The sequence below is a fragment of the Glossina fuscipes genome, unplaced genomic scaffold (genome assembly GCF_014805625.2).
Source record: "Glossina fuscipes isolate IAEA_lab_2018 unplaced genomic scaffold, Yale_Gfus_2 112, whole genome shotgun sequence".
Taxonomy (NCBI): Eukaryota; Metazoa; Arthropoda; class Insecta; order Diptera; family Glossinidae; genus Glossina; species Glossina fuscipes.
The window spans coordinates 6,430,621-6,452,870 of record NW_023998455.1 but is presented as its reverse complement, the minus strand read 5'-3'; the positions used below and the strand labels follow the sequence as shown (position 1 = coordinate 6,452,870).

The following is a 22,250-nucleotide window of genomic DNA, read 5'->3' as shown; positions in this document are numbered from 1 at the left end:
TAAGTGAATATACGCTATGGTATAAGTACAAGTGTTTAGGACCCCATAAATATATATTCTTGGTTGGTTAGCATCAAGCTCTGAATTGCTGTTGTCAACATTATCTCGGCCGCAAGATTTATGCTGTCGACTTCAAATTTGAGCTGAATGGCCAAATATCGAGAAAAATTACACAAATATTATAGTGCATCAAAATTTATTTTTTTTTTTTTTTCAATACTCTTATGACGCGCAGAAGCAAGCTTCAAAACGAAGCATATCCGTCCGTTCTACTGTCCGTTTGCCTGTCTGCCCAATTGTGCAGGATCTGCGGTAAACATTCACCCGTTTGGAAAAATGAAGATGTCTGCAAAGGCCACGCCTACAAAAACAGTAAACATCTTTGATGTTTCTATTTTTTTCTGATTCATAAAGCACACGCACACACCATATAAATTTCTACTTTTATTCTAAGAATAGAAGAAAGCAGCCGAGCCCACCTAATATTATAGAATACGAAAATTTAGTCGATGCGAATATTGAATTTGTTTATGACGAAATATTATTTTCTTACCTGTTTAGCTTAATATTTTTAAGTTCATAATTAAAGAAAAAAAAAAAAAAAAAAACAAATGAAAGAAATAAAATAAGCCAGTGTGTAAAGGAAACATTGCGTTGCTGCCTACGTAAGATGAACAACCCAAACAATGTGCCTGCCTCTGGTTATATGCATTTCATGAATTTGTTAACAATGTTGCTAAACATGTTTAGTTGCTTAAGTGAAATCAAGACCAGCTGATTGCAGAATTATGAATGAATTTTTAGTAAATATTTTTGTTGCTGTTATTGTTGTTGCTGTTGTTGCTGTTGTTATTGTTATTATAATACGTATTGTATTTGATGGCTGCTTGGGCTCTTGCCGTATGTGCTGGTACGAGTTAATGCCGCAGTAAACATAAAAGGTCGAATGCAAAGAATGAACAATAGAAGCATCAAGTTCCTTTAGTTTTATTTGCGTGTACGATTGGTAGCAGAAAATTGACGACGAGTCTTCATATTCAACACTAAAATCTATTAGGATTTCGCGTAGCACATAACTGAAATCAGTTGCTCATGATGTCGCTAACGAAACGGACGCGTTTTAAGTTAATCGTTAACTGACTTGTACAAATATAAAATACAGATTTAACAGACGATTAAATTTGTATAAATATTAATTAGTAGAAAAAAAATAAATATCGAATAACGAAAATCAAAAAAAAAAAAAAAATATTAAAAATTGTGTTAAACCTTCAGACTGCTTACGAAGACTTAACGCTTAGATTATAAAATGAAATAAATAAAAAACATTTTTTTTTAATTACAACATTATAAAAGTCAAAAAAAAAAAGAAAAGGAAATTGATTGGAAATAATAATTTTATTAAAATCAAAGAAAAATTTTTCTTAAATGATAATTCTATTAAAACAAAACAAAAAAAAAAAAAAAAGAAAACTGTTATTAAATTTGTTGTGAAACAATTAATTAAAATTGTTCATTTTATATATTAGAAATTTTTAAATCGAAATCATTCTTATGTCGCGTAAGGAAGAAAAGTTAATAATAAACAAAAAAGTGCTGCATCAACACAAAGAAGAACAAGAAGTAGATTAAGTAAAACTACAGCATTGTCGTAGCATTACACATAAATATGTGTTTAACAAAAAAAAAAAAAAACAAAAAAAATTGTCTAAAGCGAAATTGTTCGTTAAATAGCGAATGGAAAAAGAATAGAATTTAATAGAAAATAAGCAAACAGTTAGCCACAGTTACCTTCACCTTCAGACGTATCTTGGCTACTGTGCACCGAGAGGTCGAGAAGATCTTGGGCCTTCTGACTAATGTCTAGATAAAATTAAAACATATTTTAAGTTTAGCATTTTTGCATATTGATAAGCAATTATTCAAAGTTACATATAAAAGATTTTTTTTTGCTTCTGATTCGCGGATCATATCCATTTCAGCCATTCTTTGCCAGTTGGAGCGCTGCAATAAGAAACTTCTTATTGGATCCTCATTGGATGCTTAATTAATCGCCTGAGTGGCTGGTTAAAGCAAAAAAATAAACAATTAGAATTCCATTATTTCGAATTAAGGCTATCGACTTTATTGAAAACTCTATAGTACTAGAAATTTGAGCCCAACACCTTTGGGCGGCCCCTCAGAAGGATGGACAACAACTAAAATCGTTTTTTTGACAGAAAATTTAATGTAAATTTTTATATTGTTACGAACGCAATAGGGCCGAATCCTTTATGTACCATCTATAGCGAATGTTGGTCTAAAACCTTGCGCTATTATCCTGTAGGGCGGCGGAAAATACCAGTGTAAAGATGATAGGGACCGCGAAAGCGATACATTCAAAACTAATGAAATATTTTGCAAATGATAGGTCGGGAAAGTTTGATTCAAGACGGGTATAGCATTCTGTCTTCTTTAACTATGGGTCTTCTAAGCTAAGGCGCATTAGGGATATACATGCTTCAATTAATCCCCCTCTCTCTCTCTCATACTTTCTCTTCGCACGTTTATCACTTTCTCTCTCCCTCATTCACTTATTCTCACTTTCTATATATCGTTTCTCCTCTCTCTCCCTATCTATCTATCTATCTATCCCTATCTCCCACTCTCCTTCTCTCATGGGCCAAATGAGGCCATTTTGTACTGAGATGGTTATTAAAAGCATCATATCTCATAACTTTATTAATTCTAATAAGAGACGAATATGATTTCTGATGCTGCTAATGCACTGGTCAAATTTCATACTTCTTATTGAAAAAAGAAGAAAAGACATGAAACGAGGAAACAAAAAATAAAGTAAAAACAAAAGAAAACATGAATTTAAAGAAAAAGATCAAAAAAAAAAAAGTTAAATATTTTTAAAATAGTTTTAGTTGCATACTCTGCACCCATATATCCATATCCATGTCAGCAGAGTTAAAACAGAGAGAAAGAATTCTTGGTTCGTTAAACATAAACAATAAAGTAAAGCTCCAGAGGAATTATAACTAAGAAAAACCATTAGAAGCACACGCTCTCACAATTGTAAAACAAAGCATTTTCCAAAACAATACATTTCTGGAGCGCAAAAAAAATATAAATTTCCAAAATGTCGCTAAATTAATGACGTACAACGTTTCTTAATAATCGCAATGCAGCGCCATTGCCGACTGCATGCCTTTGCCCGACTGAACATGATACTCGCGGAAAGACGAATTGTTTACTTAATGTCATCTTATTATTATTTTGTAATAATTAATAATATAATATAATTAGTTAGAGGTAAGCAAGCGATCTTTTACTTATTTCAAAGTTACTTGCCACTGAACTTTTGAGTAAAGTTGAAGGAAATTAATGAACAAACTTGACAATTAGGGAAAAGCAGCGATATGGTAAGAGTCTTACATAAAGCCTCGGATTAATTATTGGAATGGATTTTTACGACCGCAAAGAGTTAAATTAAATTAAAGGTAAACTTTACATTTATTTGAAAAGTGGTAACGCATTTAGTAGAACGCTTGCCTAAATTGTTGAATCGGCCCTCAAAGTATTAATCACTAATTCATTCGATCTATTAAGAATGTATTTGGAACTAAAGTCATTTCTTCAGGTTTCAATTGGGAAACAATTCTTCAGCTGCAAATTCCAGTGAAGCTCACAATTTCCTTTTCTTCTTCTTAGATTGAATATTTTTATTCTTTCCATGGTTTCGAAACTAAGCAGTGTCGACAGACGACGCTTGCTGTCTGCAGTGTTTAGTTTAGTGTTCGACTTAGTAAATTCCTCTTTATTGAGGGTTAATAGAAGCGAGTTCATAGTTCAATAGCTTCTTCGTGCCTCTCGTGATGCTCTTATTGTTTCACTCTTGTTTCACTCTTTGTTCTTGCTCAGGCTAAATCATTCCTAATCGTATTGTAATTGCAAGACGATATAAAAATTGCACTTTTTTCTTAAAGCCTTAGTTCAAACCATATTAAAAATATTGATCGATATGGTTAGGGCGAAAGTGAGGTTCGCATCGTAGACACAAGTGCAAAAAATCGGAATGCAAGTCTTTTGATGTTCACTTTCTCTACTTTCTCGAGCCGATTTTTAGCTGTCACACTTGTAAAATATCTTAGTAAACGTGGGCATGTCGGGACTGTTTCGACATTCGTCATTGTCCTTGAAGAATATTGGTGTACCGAGTGTTAGATCGAGACGTCCTATTAACGACGTGTACGTAGACATCGACTTTAATATCTGCCACGAAAGAGAGAAAGTTATGGTTTTCTATCTATTATGACTGCAGACGCAGACGGATTTCGTTTCATTTTCAAATTCGATCTGCAAGCTTAAATTAATAGAATATATTCCTTATATTAAGTTTCTGTTAAAATTTTTGTGGAGGTGACAGATAGACAGACTAGTAGTCTGTCCCATAACAAGAGACAACTATGCTGGCAAACAGATGGGCGGATAGAGGGACATACAAGCTGGTCTGTTTAGTGATACGAGACAACCACATTGGCATACAGGCTGGTCAACGACAGACTGACATACAAACTGATCTGTCTAATAATGATATACAATGATTATTTCATATCATATATGTATCGACGTAGAAGCAAAAAACCGAACGTCACAAATTAATCGCGCACAGACATATGTCTTCAATATTTGCTACGATCAAAGCGTCAATAGGCTTTATATTATACAGTGGGTTAGGGGAGGATGTGTATTAAAAATGGTTGTTCTCTCTCTGCAAATTTTGGCATAAGACAGGTTTGCGTACTGTTTCTTCCGAAACAGTTTAATACTTCCGCCGAGAATAAATCAGAAGTTTTCGTTTTGTTTGAACATTCAATTTTCCCCTAATTTGAATTGGACGGATGGACAAACCATCGGAAACCGAAAACTACCAGTATCTTGATAATTTCAAAAAAAAAAAAGTATTTATTTATTTTAATGTATAAGAGTTAGTAAAAAGTTAGGATTAACATATTAAACTTTAAACTTTAGAATGAAATCGCCATCAAAGTGTTAATTACTTTTCGAATTTACATTTTGCAAATAACCAGATCAACAACAAACAAACAATTGTGTTATTATCGAAACTGTTGCAGGCGATAGCATTTTAAAATACATACAATGATGACTTTGCTGCTGCTGCTGTACACAATAACAATAAATTTCAATGCGAATATTATGCTCTGCGGATAATTCATCACTGACAGACAGCAATATAACGCCCAGTTTTGTAAACTGCTTAACTACTGCATGTCGTATAGAAATATATTGTAGAACACAAGATCATGCATGCATTTGCATGTGCATGTGCATGTGCATGTGCATTTTACATTACAGTATGAATATTAATAAAAATTTACACGATTTTTGTTCTTCTTCTTCTTCTCTTTTTGCCTTTTGACGGAGTAAGTTAAGCGATACGATTTTTCACTATCTAGTGGTAGTAAACGTTCGAAAACAAGTTTAAGAGTGTAAAGGGCACACCTTGGAAAGGATATACATTTAGTTAGTAAACGAGTAAACGTTCATTAACATAAACGTATTGTGCATATATGGTATGCAAAATTCATCAAAAATCCATTGAACATTGAATTATCATTGAACGAAGATTCTCATAAAGGTCGTTATTAATAAAATAAAAATCATTATGTTATGCGTTAAAGTCTTGTTACGTAACTTTTGTTAAACTTTGTTGCGATATGTATTGCGTATGTAAGAGAGAGAGAGGCAAACGGCCCGATTCTTCGTCTTTCTTCGCCTTGAATACGCATTAGTTGTTAAGTGGGTATCAAAGAATATAAATACGTGCAGATGCGATGCTTTACGATTCACATTAAAGATGTATTGTTGAAGGCGAAACCTCAAGTATGTTATTTGCATTCATTGCCGATTATGAACCATAAGGTAACTATTGAAACTCAGGCTTGACGTACACTATTATGCGCAGCATAAATTTCTAGTTTCTCTTCTATTACAATTTTCCATATTGAAGAAATTTCCAATAATTTTGCACTAACAAAACAATTGCACTCTAAAATGTGATGAAATCGTCAAGAAGGATTCTACAGTGTGAAAGTATGTTCAGAAAGTTTCCAGCACAGAGAACGCGATGCTAACGCTTTACTGCGATGCAAGAGACGAGAAGCGTTAAAGTCAATCGCCACTGTAAAGGTAAACCTAAGCACTCTTCGGCTTTCCGCCTCTCTTGCTTGCTACTGAAGAATCAGCCACTTCCACCCAATATTAAAGAGGGTGAAAATTTGCCAATTTTCCCAAAGGACTGTCGAAGTGTGTGGCCTTTAACGTTCTCCCATTGAACACTGAAAAAAAAAGGGGCATACTGAAGAGTTGCGTCCCGTCGCTTTCTTGCACAAGCGATCTAACTTGAGTTCAGTGTAAACTGTCTATCGCTTTCATTGCAATCGCATCAAATTAGTTACAAATCCCCAGACGTGCACCATATGATGGGCTTATCATCTAAACTCACTGTCGGCATCGCTCAATAAAAATGAGAAAAGACTACTTTGGGCAATCAGGCCCCTGCTTTTCTTAAGCACGGACCTGCAATTATTATCTCGAGCATATTGCAACAAATCTGAGCGATATTATGATAGTTTGAAGGCCGCACATCATTTTTCTCTGACAATCGTGACAATTCGTGACAACCTCTACCGCGTTGCCATTATGCATACGTTAACACCTTTGCGCTGAGGCAAATGAGAACGCTAAGAACCCGGCTAGATAATGCGTCTATAGGCTGGGCCTGATAGAAAATCAATTTGCGAACTAGTCGATCTAATCAATCCAGCGGTCGCCTTATTCTTAGCACTTTTTTAATTAATGCTGCTTTTGCATCGTTATACATTTGTGTGTCATGAAGTCAAGATTACAATAGCTTCGCCTCACATTAAGCACTTCGCCTTAGTTTGCTTGCCTTTACTCCGTATGTCAGTTTTTTTTTTTTTTTTTTTTTTTTGTGCAGAAAAGACAGTTTCATTGTATTAAAGTGATAAGCAAATATTTCATACATTGTTCTCATCAAAAGCTGAAACACTCCGAAGTCAGGCTCGGCTCTGCATGTGTGCATCCCATCGAAACAAACAGGCATGCGGTAAAGGGAAGGACTCGAGTGTAGGGAGTAGGCTGCATGGGCTACCACTTTAATGTCATGGAAGAAACTGGTCTTATGTTGTACGCTTGTTCGAGTCAATTAATTGTTGCTGGTAGCACTAAACACAAAACGTCATCTTCCTGCCGAAGCAATTGAGTCTTGCGGCCGTTGCGCTTGGTATGTTTAGATTTATCCGTGAATTTTTATGATTAGAATTTTCAAAATAAACTCTGGACAGAGAACTAAACATTTGCCTTTGCTGGGAAAAAGTATTTTTTTATTGCGGTATGTGTTGATGTTACGAGTGCTTACAGTTGACAGTTGAGCAATGAAAAAAACAGCATTTTGGGCATGTATAGACACCTCTTTGCATGTATTGTTGTGGCCATCTATTTAAACAAATTCCGGTTTCATATTTACATTTGCTTTGCTTGTATTGGCTTTTATATCGGGCGTAAGCGTATTTCAATTTTATTCAATTTCATTATTGTTAATATTATTTTTCGTATTTTTTTGAAAATGAAATCAACAATCATTTCGACTAGGATGCACACAGTCTGGGCTAAGCGAAATGTCTCAGGAATTTATTTGGCAATAAGTTTAGTTCTTACTTCATTTATCTAGCACTGTCCGATATTAGGCTAAAGTTTAATGTTTCTCTTAATCTTGATTGCTTATGACTACTACATATCTACACACGAATTAATTTTTTATATTTTTTAGAATTTCAGATATTTCGAAACATTACACGAACATATGAATTCCATCCTATCAGAATAATTTTAGTTGCGGACGCAATCATTCCATAGATAATCTAAGTAGCATACAAATACATATATAAAAGTTTTTCGTTACTTGAGTCGACGTTGTGCGAGAAAAAATTACAAAATTAATAGATTTGCTTATGGTGGACACAGTAAGAAAATGAGTTTTTTTTTTTTTTTTTAATTTTTGATTTACTGCGAGGCTCGTGGCTCGTGGCTCGTGTGTTCTTTTATTTTTGATCTTCTATGCAATTACCACAATATACGTAAATAAGTAAATGATGACGATGCTGCGTGCACATAATAGTTTGTCGTAAAGATCAAACGAAATAATTTGAGCCGTAAAAGATTTAAAACTTATTTTCGCAATTAAAAGTGCTTGTGCCTGGCGCTATCGTCTAAAGAAATTTAATTTTTGAAAACAATTTTCCTCAGTGAAGAGCGAAAATGTTTACAAATATCGCTCTAATGCATGAATAACGAAAGTGCAATCTAGAGAAAGATAATATTTCGCTTACAATGACTTTTTAATGCATTCCATTGCATATTTAAAAAGTGATTTTTATAACATTTGTCGGAATATTGTTTTAAATCAAGTGAAAATTAAAGAAAAAAAAAATTGTTTTACGTAAAAAAACATTTCTTTCCATAATTTTTCAGGACATCATAGAAACTTGAAATATATTAAGAAAAAGAATCTCATAGCAGTCTGTTAGACATTACTCTTAATTACCCTAAACCAAATCGCTTAGTATAATTTTTAACCAAGCAAAGGCTAGCTTCTCGCGAGAAGCCTTATATGAAGAACAGCCCAGCATTGCGAATAGTTAGTGGTTAGTTGAAATTTATCTCATTTTGATCAATATACGTAACAGTTGCTGCTATATGAGGGCTGACTTTTTCGAAAAACTTCCGTATCAGAGACGATTCAAGCTGCAAAAAATATAACCCTTAACCCATCTAAATTTGCCAAATACTATTCTTTTGTTGACTTTCGTCGAGCAATAGAGATAAGACATTTCTTTTACATACGGTCTAATCCGATCCCTTTTCAATAGAGTAAAAGAGACAAAGCACACAAAATTGCATCATTTTCGAAACTATGGTTTGAACACAAGAATATATCGGCAAGGCGGGTAGTCAGTCTTATGCTCCTTTAGACAATCATTCTGAATCGAATAAATTAATAAAATATTTTCCTCTCTCACATCTTTCTGCTCTGTTGGATGCTGCATAGATCCGCTCTTGCCGCAAGTTATACGGGATATAATGATACCACAAACTTTTGCCTGTGGACAGAAAAAAGTTTTTCTCTTCTTACCTTTGCATATTTTAGTTGCTATGTAAAGATCCTGGATTGACCTTTTTCTTGAGCTATTCGCCCAGCTGGACATAGAAATGAAGTGTGGGAAATTTAGACCATATAGTTCTACCTTCTTAGACCTCAACACATATGAAAAATGAGCCATGAAAAGTGAGCCTTTGTTAGACAAAAAAAAAAACGAATTTTTGATTAAACTTTCTGACAGTAATTTCCTGCAGCAATTACAGGCTGCAAATGTGAACCAAGTAAGTCGGCTGCTTAAACTCCATCCCGTATAATAAATGGTCTGCCTTTATGTGACAAGTTTTCAGAACTCTATGAAGATTAGATTCTTGACAAGGAAATTAATTTTGTCAAAATTTAGACTAAATCAAAAGTATGCCTTTCAGAGGGCATGTTATGATTCTTTGTGTACTTTTTTGCGAAAATAAATGGAAGAATGTATTCGACAATGTGCTGCAGGATAGTAATAGCCGCCTAGTCCAACTATGATCTTTTTTATCTGAAATCAAAAATCATTAAAACTTATATAAAAAAAGTGTTTATGGGCGTGGCAAAATTTTATATAATAAAAAAAACTTAATTTTCTAAACACAGTTGTGTACAACTTTAAACGGCAGCATGATTCCAAACATCCCTGTCCTCTTCAAGCGACCTATTCATCTGTCTATAGGAAAATGTGTACGAAATTTTCGATAATATCTGTTAAGAGAGCGTTGCCTTTTTCGGGACTTTTATTTAAATACTCATCAGTCAATATTTTTAAAGTATTCTGCACAGTTCTCCAGTTATATATGCACGTAGATTAAGTTATTTTTTTCCTTTTTTTTTTTTTTTTACCCTCAAAGTGAATGTTCGTGGCTTTGCCATTTTCTTAATACCTTTCAAAAATAGTGGGGTTTTATTTGAATCAAGAAAAATTGTCAAAAATATGCTTTTTATGCCCTGCACTACTTGTGCAGGTTGTGAAGGGTATATTGTTTGTCCAGACACTCAGTTAGTGGAACATTTCGAAGGACTTGACATAGATATACTCACTTCCTGAGTCGATCTAAACTAGCCCGTCCGTATGTCTGCAATTTTTAAGACATGTTGACGATCGGGCGAGCTTTGGCCTAAAGACAAACGCTACTACAATAGGTTCGGATCAGACCACATTTTCGACCACTTCCCGTAGCTGCCGGGTGGAGTACGGTATTTAGCACTGTGACAATTTGACTCGTTTTTAACGCTGCTAGAATGCCGTTACTCCTAAATGATTGAATTACAGACATCACGTAAAAAATCTTCTTTATATGTTTTTTATTTTTTCTTATTTACATTTTTATAAGCAATAATTTTTAATTAAACGACTCGAAACAGGTCATTGTCTTGGCTCATGCGATTATTCATACATTTTATTGTAAATAAACTGATGAAAATTATCTTTAGATATTTGACAGTTAATTTAAATATTTACATACATACATTATGCACATAAGCACACGTACATCGTATTAGCGGAATTATATTTAATAAAACTTTAACAAAACTTCAATTTTTGCCGTCATCAGCAATTTAACAAAACACTTGTTGCGCTCGATGTTCATTTCGCTGATCGCGGGTGTACTACCTTTACATTTTGTTGGGCCTTATATTGAAAGAAGAAGGGATACGACAAAGGTAAAGAAAAAAGGAAAGGGAGTTCAAGTATTTCATTAAATAAGAAGAAAGTTGAGATGAATGATTTCATGATTCTCTTCCTTCTATTGTTTATTTTCTTTATAGCATTTGTAGGAAATCAAATCGGAAGTATATGTTCGTTTATAGATGCTGTACTAATAATTGACGACTAACAAAAGGATCTGAGTTTTAATTAGAATTATTTTTATTTTTACTTACCTACAAAACAAAGATCGTAAAAAGTAAAGCGTAGCGTATCGAGTTGGGAAACGATCTCGACTAACAACTCAATTGTTGTGGGTTGAAACTTCAAGTGTCTTAGACTTTTCAATGAAGTCGATAGTCGCTAGATGCTAGTGCTTTAAGAGTTTAGTTTTATATATGGAATATATAAGCAATACTAGGTATGTAAATATGAAACCGGAAATTGCTCATAAATGACTCTGGCGGCGATCTGGCCTCGTGGAGGGCATGTATATAAATTGTGTTTTTTTCATAGTTCAGACATCTGCCAACTATGAGCAGTGCTAATGCGAGCGCATGTCACAGTACGGAAGTATTTTTTTTTTTTGCAACGAAAGTGTCGAGTACTAAAGAAAGTAACTAGAGATGAGAAGTAGATATATTCGAAAAATTCTAGGTGCAAGGTTTCATTAGTAGACTTAAGCTTATCATCAATATCGATCGCGGTATTGTATCGGGCAAAACAAGACCATTTTTTACATGACATTCGTCCATCCATCGATACAGGAAAACTGAAAGCACTCAACTGGCAAAGGCTAGACCAGGTAGCTTATTTAGAAAGCCCGACACCTTCCGTTTACCACTTGTTTTCATCGATGGGATGCCCACTTGCTGAGTAGCTCCTTCCTTCTTAAACGCACGGTATAGACGAAAATGACCTGATAACTGGGTCGCTTTAAGGGATCAACAAATTTTTGGCGTGGCTTCGATACGATTCGTACTTTGAATGAAATATTTGTTATCGTATAATTTTCATACAAAAATTCCGGTTTGATGTTTACCTACCTGATAACATGATATAATAATATGTGTGCATATATTTATAACAATAAAACAAAGATAAGTACATATAATAAGTATGTATTATGTGTATCTAAAGGTGCGCTTCAGTTATATCGTAGAGTTGCATATATACGCAAATAATGAGTTGAGATGTTCCATTCATGACTTTCAAGATTTACATTCATTTAACTGAAAGCAACCAACAACATGCACTTCATGCACATCCTAAGGCCTTACAAATGTTCACAGGAAATGAATTTAAAAACTAATATCTAGAAAAAATTCTACATACTTCAAGCCAAAAAAAAAAGGAAATGTCTTAAGTGTGATCCGACGGCTTTACTTGCTAGTGCATCTTTTCATTTTTCTGCAATTTAAAACTGAATAACTAAATAAATGATAAAATGTCTGAGGTAAAATGAAGCGATAAACAAGGATATAATATGTTAAAAAAAAAACCCTGCACCACCCTACACTTATTCATGTAGCAAATTTTCAAAATAAGTCTACATATGAGAGGTGGTCGAAAAAGTGATCCGTTTCCAGCCGTTTTCCCATAGGAAATATGTCCTTGGGTCAAAACACGTCCGTTTACCAAATTTCTGCAAAATATTTCAAAAATTCGGGCCTTTAGGTTGAGCAAAAGGAAAGAAGACGGATAGATGAACGAACGGATAGACGGACGGAAAGTGATTATGTGCGTATCGATTGGTATAATAAAACGTGGATCTATACCCACCCACCCATTCAACGTGTTGCCTAGGGGCAGAAAAACATACATGTATAAGTTGTAACTAAGAATCAGATAATTAAAACTGGAAATAACATTTTCTGCAAGGCTTGCCTTCGAGTCATCGCAAACGAGTAAAAAATGAAAAAATCTTTAGGCCCCCGTCACACGATTAGGACAGGACAGCCTTGAATTAGACAATTGAACAGACAGATTATATATATGTTTATATGCATATGTATTCATAAGCGCAATTCATGAAATACGTGTTTTGAATATCAATGCAGTGGAAACTCCATTGAAATTAGTTACAATAAAATTTAATAAAAAATTGAACTCAATTTGTTAGATATAAGTATACAAAAACATAATGTCAAGCAGTAAGCCAGTTGATGCAATAAATTTGGGGTGACATTTTACAACTTTATGAACACATTTCGGTTAACTTACTTCGCTCATTCATAGTCAGTAGTCAGTAGTAGTCATGAAAATAGTGAGGAGAGAATTTTTTCCAAAACTAGATAAAACTCTTATTTAATTTAATTTTCAAAAACAGATCGAAAAGGATAAAAAATAAACAACAACAAAATACGATGCGCCAATATTCTCTTTTTAAATGAAGATGTGGACCGCGCTTGCAGTTCATAGAAAACTTTATTACACTTTTCTTCGTTACATCAACAAACACTGATGGCATTATATTACGCAAATTCACGTACAGCAAAGAAGAACGCCCAAAACTGCGCAAAACGATCAAACACCGGTTCACCTGATGCCCTACAAGTACGGATACAAATGAAGTAAGGAACACCGCTGTTGCGTTAAGATGAACGTTATTCCGCCTTTGCCTGCCTTCACCTTAGAAATCGCAACAAATCAGATGCGATGTAGTGCGCTCTCATGGGCTTTGAATTATTGCAGTATGGTCTCGCCTCTCTTCAGATGTAGAAATCAATGTTTGTGTTATGAAAAGAAAGGGCTTTTCATTGCCAACTTCAATCGCTTTTTTTGTTTTTCTTCCTTTAAGTTTTATTTAAATCATGGAATATTTGCAAATAATCTTTCTTTTGACTGTTCTTCTTCTTCTTTTTTGAAAAATGGATAAACAAAACTCCGTCACTTGTGCCAACCAGCAAATTCATTTCTTACCGTCCGTACTGGCCTTTGAGAATAGTAAGCTTTCTGCTGAGACGTGAGGAGAAAGATTAAAAAAAAACTATGCACAAAAAAATAAATCAAAATTCAAGATAAACTATTTCATGGTACTTTAAAGAGCATGTGAATCGAAATGAAATAAGGTTTTCCTCCGTTGCTTTTTTAGTCGATGACTTTCGAACAAAGCTCATCGTCATATTGAAAACTTGCTCATGTGTGAAATATTTTTCATATGTGCATTCGTTAATTTGCCTTCAATTACATATTTTTACATGGGTTTTTTTTTTTTTTTTCTTTCGCTTTCGGCCAACCATTCAGGGAATGTCTTCTGAACGTGTACGCACGGTAATCGGGCCGGGAAGGAGTGATAAGAGAAGAGTAGTGTTTGCAAATGTGTGTTCGTTTTGAAAATTTTGAAACGACGCAAGTAGTTTATCCCACAAGAGGGCAGCGCGATTAAAGACCGACAACCTTGGCAGTGTGTTGTGCGTAAATAATTTTGTTGTTTTCGCCGATGCTGCTGCTATCGTTGTTGGCTGTTGGCACTATTGCAGTTGTTGCTGCTGTTGCTGTTATTGTTTTTTGTTGTTGTCGTTGCTATTGTTGTTGCTGATGACGCCGTCACTGTTACTATTGTTCTTGCTGCTTCTATTCTTCCCGTTATTGTTGTTTATTAAAATACATATCGCATTGCTTAGGCCGTGTTTGCAAAGCACTAGGAAAGTGGGCAGAAGCATTGTTAATTCGAAACATTTACTTCGAACCGGCCCGGTTTAATCGAATTTCGCAATATTTGAGGAAATTTTCTTCTCTTCAAACTTCGACCATTATAAGCGCAGCGAGCAGCTCCTCAATGCTTAGGGCAAGCAGTTAACATTTTCTGCTGAGTTATTCCTTACTTACCATAAAATTTACACCGTTTGCAGTTTTCTTCTTCCAGTCAACATGCTTCAGATTAAATTGAGTTATCAGTATTACGTATATTAGTTACTTGTGCGATTAGTATTTTTCTCATATATATGTCTTTTGTTCTACATGTCTAAAGTGTTAATATTAGTAGTAAATATTATTGACGTAAATGCGCGTTTTTCACTTTTCGATGACATTAATAGTAAGATTTTATGAAAAATTATTATTATTATTATTATCGTTTGCTTTTCACAGAGAGACCGAGCATACGTTATATGTATGCGGGTGTTTACATGAGGAGTGCATGTAAATTTAATTTTCTCTTAGCCCTCAAGAGAGGGAATCAACTTTCACTTAAACGTGATTATTATGCTCAGCAAAACACTTTATTATCATTTTATATCTTTGCGTTGAAGCAATAATAATTGACGTTATAAGGAAAAGCAGCAATCATCACTTGGCGTGACTGAAACGCTTACTTGAGAATGCGTTTAAGCATAACTAAGCATTTTGATGCCGACATCAAATTCACGCACACGCACACGCACAGTGTCAACAGCATATACTTTTCACTTTTCACTTTGCTGCCACTGCACTATGACGAGCGCCACAAATGAACTGTAAAATATTCCATTTAATAAACCATTTCAGCTTCAATAACAATTTAACGAATTACTCGCTTTTATATTGAAAGCTTGAGTTCATTCTTGCGGGAATCGCATTCGGAATTCATTTGCTCGCACTCTTACGCACTCCTTGGATTCATTTTCACACCGCACACATGCAGATCATGTGTGTATGTATATATATATATATGTGTGTGTGTGTGTAGATGAATGCATTAAAGGATTTTGCCCAAGTCATGTGTGTGCCTCTGTACGGGTAAATTTATTTAATTTGTTAGTAAACAAATTGTCGAATAAACTGAGATTAGTGGCTCTTTCATAACATTATTCTTTTTCTTCGCCTTATATTATGCCTTCTCTTCCACTTTATTTTCGCAATTTATGCGATTGTTTTCTCTAACAAATCTCTAAAATTTCCACACACACACACACACACACACAAATACATACACGTAGAGTTTGCCTGTGTTTATACAACGCATAGTCTGCCAAGTTTTTCAAAAACAATTTGAAAATACCGACGGAAGAGAAATTACATTTCAACAAAGTGGTGTTAAACGACAACTTATTGATAAAATTAAGTCAAATTCAGAGGAAATGGACAAATAATAGAAATAATAGAAATAACAGAAATAAGAATGCAATTAACTAATAGGTTGACAAGAAAACAATTTCGGCAAAGTAAAGCGAAATAGAAATGATTTTTTTGTCTTAAACTCCCTTTATCCGCCTAAGTAGTCGAGTAGGTAAGGACAACAAATTCCAAATTAGTTTTCGCGACTTTAATTCTCAAATCCCGGCAGACATTTCGTAGGCTGTAGCTATAGTGAGCTTTCAATCGCTAAACGCATAGACAGCACTCATCGCTTGAACACACATCCCTAAGCTGCGGTCATCATCTACCTATAGTAGGGCACAAACTCTGAGAGATTGGTTATATTAAAAAGGCAAAAAAAAAAAAGAAAAAAGAGTCCCTATGTATATCAATATTTTTGACTTATTCCACACATCGCCCTTCGAAGATTTCGCAAAAATTACTTACATCGTATAGAACTCTCCACAGTCAGGCTGTATTGTAAGAATATTTCTCTCAGTTTCATCAGTATATGAAGACTTTGTAATCCCACCAAATCCCAGAGCAATTTAGTTTACATTGACTATTTTCGAATGAAAAAATAGTGCAAGTGCCTGCCAATTTTTCTTATCGACGATGGACTCGTTATAGAAAAGATGAAGTTCATTGGGCTTGCAAGATATAATCCAAGTAACGATCTTCGTTGCTTTAGATATTGTTTTGATCAAAAAGTGAGATGATTTTTGCTTGGCTTTTCGGTTCCCTTTCCATTGCCTTTCAATTTATGCAAACTTCAAAAAAAAAAAAATATATATATATAAAAAAAGCATCATAAACTTCTGCATGGTGTGCATTATGTTCGATTTCTATGGAATCTCTTGAACCATATTTTAATCTTTCTCTTCAGTTACGACTTTGGTTTAAGAACAATCCGCCAAGAATAATCCAATCCGCAAGAAAGTACATTTTTATTACAAAGAATCTCAAGACAGCAACTTCTCCGAATTGTCCTAAACGCAATTAACCTCTTAAACTTGGTCTAGCTGCGTTTTCCTTAAGATAAAAATATACACCAGGACAATAATATTTGCTTTTCAATTTCATTCTGAGATTGATTTGAAATCAAATGACGTAAAAAGGAGACAAAGATCTGAGGTAAATTTTAACTTCAACTACATTGATTAACGTCGGACGTCAGTAGAACAAAGAAGGAAAGAAGAAAGAATATTTTCTATTTATATTTATGTTACTCCCAAGGCAATGAATTTTAAATATGATGATGCTATGCGTTGCTATTGTGTTTCATTAGCTCAAGTACAAAATGGCAGCAAATAGCTAAAGGTGTTGACAGGTGCGCAAATCAAAACTTGTCGTCGAGGTTTTATTTACTAAAATATGCATTACTTTACCTTTGTCCAATCTATTTATATTTATCCCAAATTGTTTTGTTTTCCAAAATCCCAATCGTTCTTCCCAACTACTCAGTCGTAATAGATATAAATTATTTCATATTAAGTGCTTGAAGAAATTTAAAAATAATAATTTGTTTATTACCATATTTTCGTCTTTTTCTTCTTTTTTTTTATTATTGTCCAAGAACTGGTTATGTCCTCAAGAACTTCATTGCCATAAATTAAAACATCCTCAGAGGTGCTGAGGGTGATCCAAACTGTTTAAAAGTCAGCTACAGAACGGTGTAGACTCTCTAAGTATTTAGTTGATTTCTCTGATTTTGGCATCTTTAACTGTGGACGGCGCAATGCAAAAAAAGTTTGACCTTGAAAAATAAATTAGAAAAAAATATTGCCAATTTAAAATTAATTCCGTTCCATCATTACATCCCGCCAAGGACGCGAAACCTTTGCAATCATCCGCTTTCCTCGTGCCATTGCAAAACAGCAATGGATCCTTAAGAAGTCTGCTCTTTCAATATGCAATTGTGGGCAAAATCTTGCCATTAAAAATATATTTTGTGGATGCCAAAAGCAAGACCCGTTTTCGGAGCTTCTAGACCGATGGACATCTTGAAAGTATGTAAAGAACATAATATCAATAAAATATTTAACTTTATTAAAGCCTCTGGTCTACCTTTTGTTAGCGTTCATCTTATAGTTTACTTCTTTGCGGCCTAAATAAGTTATAATAATAGCGATAATACTTGATTCCGAATGCGATCCAACAAAAGGCATTATTCGACCCCGGAGCTGCCAGCCTCATTGCTAGGCTCTCTTCTGGAGCAACTGACCTGTAGAAACTACGTTTCCTACGTTATTTTGTCCCTCTTCATCCGTTCATTCTTTTCTATGATCACATTATCTGGAAGATGCAACTGTGTCTGTGCCGGACTTTTATATAGAAGTTTGTGCGAATATGCGGAACAACATTTTATTATGTTGATCGATTCAGAATCATTTCAAGCATCTCTGTCAAGTATTTTCGTCTTCATTTTACAAGTTGGTTTTCTCCAATTCCAATTCACAAAAGTTTTTCGACAAAAATCGCTGAGCTCCGTTTGTTAAACTGATGTGAAAGTAACCGTTCCTGCCAAAATTAAGTCTAGATATGGTACAGGTTTCTAATCTTTAATATTTCCTGGTCAGAATTGTTTCCTAATAACTGCTTCATACAAAAATCATATATAGCAAGCTTGAATCATGTAGGTCTACTTGAATCCGTATTCTGAGGAGATTCTCAGGAGAAATAAACATTTATGTAGGGCTGAAGCCTTTTATATAATATTTTGAACGAGAACAGGCGGATAGTAACACAAGGGTCTACGACAAGAAGAGTAATTTTGCTCCGTCAGACCTCTGTCAGATAAGAGGTACCACCTAAACTTTTGCCCTTACTAGTGTAGATGGAAATCATTTTTGGGTTTTTTATAAATGAAGAATTGTATTAGCCGAAGTGGATGAGGAGTAAGTGATTTAATGGCCGGTCTTGTCCGGCTATAATGTTTTCACTTGCTCTAGTTAACTCTGATTGCTGGTTCGCGGTAAGCGCCTAAGGCTCTTCTATAATGAAGATGCTTTCTGCTAGGAATACATTTTCTATTTATTTTTATCAAGTTTTTCATTCAAAGATTCTTTCTTGCTATGTTATTATTTTCACAGAATTAATGCTACGTTCTTTTCAAAGCGAATTTTGTTAATAAAAAAATTTGAAAATTGTGTGTTTTCGTCGTAACTCATCGTTAAATTGTAAGCCCTTTATGTTCAACTATAATTTCTCTTCCACGCGCATTGTCTAGTTATGTAAAAACAAAACAAAAAAAAATTCCGCGAAAAATTGAAAAAAAGAAGTCTTCTGCGTTTTGTTTATGGGATTTAATGGAGAATTTTTTGCTTCTCTTTTCTCCTATTTTTATAGATTTTTCCTCTGAATTTCGCGAATACCGCCGCATGTAAAATTTTTATATGTCTTTAATTTGCATTAATAAGACCGCTATTATTTACCCAGAGAAGTAAAGTCATTTTAATTCGAATTTTAATAACGCGGAAAATAAATTGCACAGAAGTTATACTCAAATTAAATCGAATTTATGGCCATGCGGTTAATTCAAGTCCGAAAGAGGGAAAAGAAAAACAAATTTTTTCATATATGATTGCTTTGCAAAGCAGAGATCCACTAGCACATGACACGATATGCGAAAAAATGTTTTATGTCATATGTATCCATAGAGGGGTTTGTTTATGACTGGCATTTTGGCAATTTATTGGAAATATACTTGAATCGATTTGAATGAAAGTGTCTTAATAAAAAAGCGAAGAGAAGAAGAAGGCTTTCTATAAAATTTAGATCAAAACTTCGAATATCTCTACAATAATTTTTAACGGTGCTCTTTGAATTGACGAACTGCAATCCAAAGGTAAATGGATCGAGACAGCTTTCAGTATAATGGGTGTCCTAGAGTCTAAGGCCCCGATAACAAGAAATATTCGCCCAAAGTGTCATTAAAGCAACATTTATTTCTTTAAAGTCATTGCCCGCCATATTATTATTATGCTCTCAGAACATGGTCTCGGCCTTGCAAAAACGAAGTATGCTTAGAAAATTCGTTCCTTCGCTAATACAGGTAAATAACGTTATCAGACGTTAGACGAGACCGTTTATGATACCGGCAAATCTCGTATTTTATTGGCATTTAAGGCATGCTTTGTACAGGACATCTTACACCGGAGCGGCACAAAAATATGGGTCGAAATGTCGGAAAGTACTACCAATTTTTTGTTAACATACAAAGCCTAGCAGTCATAGGAAAGCTAGACTGCGGTTCTGAAAATTGACCTTCATGATCCAAATTCGGTCTTGTTAATTTTTATATCTAATTTTCAATGTCAAGCCTTTTCTTCATATAAACACTTAGTTTTCATAGATGAAGAAGAATTGAAAAAATCGGTCCACTCGGTCTATCCACTCTTTATACTGTTACTGAACGATTTTAAAGATTTGTAATTTTTTTCATTCAACGAATTTTTTCAAAATAAAGTGCTCTTTAGGAAGCGGGCCCGAAAACGTCGAATCGTATATCGAATTTTCGTCATGATGTTTTAAAACTTACGACTTGTAGCTTCAACAGCAGATGAACGAACGAATACACGGACGGACGGATGGACGGACATATTAATTTGAATCAATTCGGCAGAGGATGTAATAAAAATTGAGTCTATCTCAAGGCCTGTTAAAACTTAAACACATTCACACACACTTAATATACCTGATATCATGATTGGTGTAGGGTGCAAAAAGCTGGCGATTCTTGTGATACTTTCTTACCGTAGCATGACATATTTTCATCATCCAATAATGGATATAAAATTTTAAATTACACTCAACTATATTTGAAAGGTATTGAGGGTTCGACATTAATTTTGTTTTTATCAATAAAATTTAATATCGCATAAAATTTTTCGTATGCATTGACAGCTGTCACTTGCTGTCGCATATCTACAAAGAATGAAAAACAATAAAAATGCTTACTAAACGTTTAAATTTGGCTTTTATATATATATACATATATATATATATATATATAAATTTGTGTGAAAAAATGGAATAATTGCGGAATTTGCAAGAAACGAAAACTCAAGTGTTTTTATGATACGACAGACTGACACGCAAATATTTCATCAAACGTGTTGCAAAAAGTATAAACGAACACAAATGAGATAAATAAATAAATAAATAAAAGGATATAAACAAAATATCTGAAACAACTGTTTAACTCAATTTAAGGCAAATATCAGTTTAATAAGCACGCATGCACTCATACGCAAAGATATTACGCTACGCAGTCACATCATCATATCAACGTTTGACGTTTCGGTTGCTTTTCAACGCACGAGTATATCGTTTCTTGTGTATTCCCCTTAATTGAGCCCATAATTAATTTTGAATCGATAATAAAAACCACTTTGCTCAACAAAATTTATTTCTTGCGACTCTTTCTAAATTGACGGCAATAAATCAAATTATTCACAAAATGCTTTTCTTCTCGCTCTTATAAAAAGTGGGGTTTTTTTAAATATCCCCTGGCACACGTATACACGCATGCATGAAGGCTCGACAAATGAACATGAAGTAGGGAGGATGAAAAAATTTTGAGGGACACAAAAGAAAAAAAAAATTCACGCAACTTGCGGCAAACTATTGCCGCAATGAGATTAATGATGTATTCTGGTGCAGTACAATAAGCGTGGAGACCTATACGCTGGTAGATGTAGGCTATTTAACACGTAACCCTCAATGAAAATGACATCAAGTGCCACTGGCAGAAACCCTTTAGATTTCATTTGAGATTGCATTTATGCGAGCGTCCGCCGATGACAAGTCGCTTCCCTTCCTTCTTTTTTTTTACTTTAATTTGAATTGAATAATTTCGATGCAAGATGTCCGTGGGATTTTATATTTTGTCTTCGGCAGCATTGTCGATAAGAAGTTGTAGTTACTTGGAAGTGGTTATTTAACTCAGCTCATTTATAAGCGGGGTCTACTTTTCCGTTTTTTTCTGTTCGCCAATCAGCTAAGGAATGTTTCCTAATCGTATGAGATAGCGGCCAAAGCGTAGTGGGTGTGTATGCCTAATCGGTAGATATTAGGTCTGACTTGATTCAGATTTTTATTTGCAAGTTCTTCTTCTTCACCTTGTGGATACTTTGTTGTTCAGTAAGGTAAACGAAGTCAAGAGGAAACCGCTTTTGCTCTTCCAATCACGTAATCTTCAATAGAATTTATTCAGATTGCCAAAGAAGGGCTTATCTGTAGTCGCAACTGTACCTACCACGATCGTACAATCGGGAATGCGGATATCTTGTGAGAAAACAAACAAAATCAAGATAAAAT

The 22,250-nt window shown here is 34.3% G+C and overlaps 1 protein-coding gene across 1 annotated transcript in view; it reads left to right on the top strand.

Moving 5' to 3' along the window:
- Positions 1 to 1,474: 1,474 nt before the first annotated feature.
- The window catches only part of LOC119639262 (cardioacceleratory peptide receptor), a 57,291-nt gene continuing 36,515 nt past the window's right edge, over positions 1,475 to 22,250 (top strand). Inside the window, exon 1 of the mRNA XM_038036549.1 lies at positions 1,475 to 1,593. The gene's annotated coding sequence lies outside the window, so the exon portion shown is untranslated. The remainder of the gene's footprint in view (positions 1,594 to 22,250) is intronic.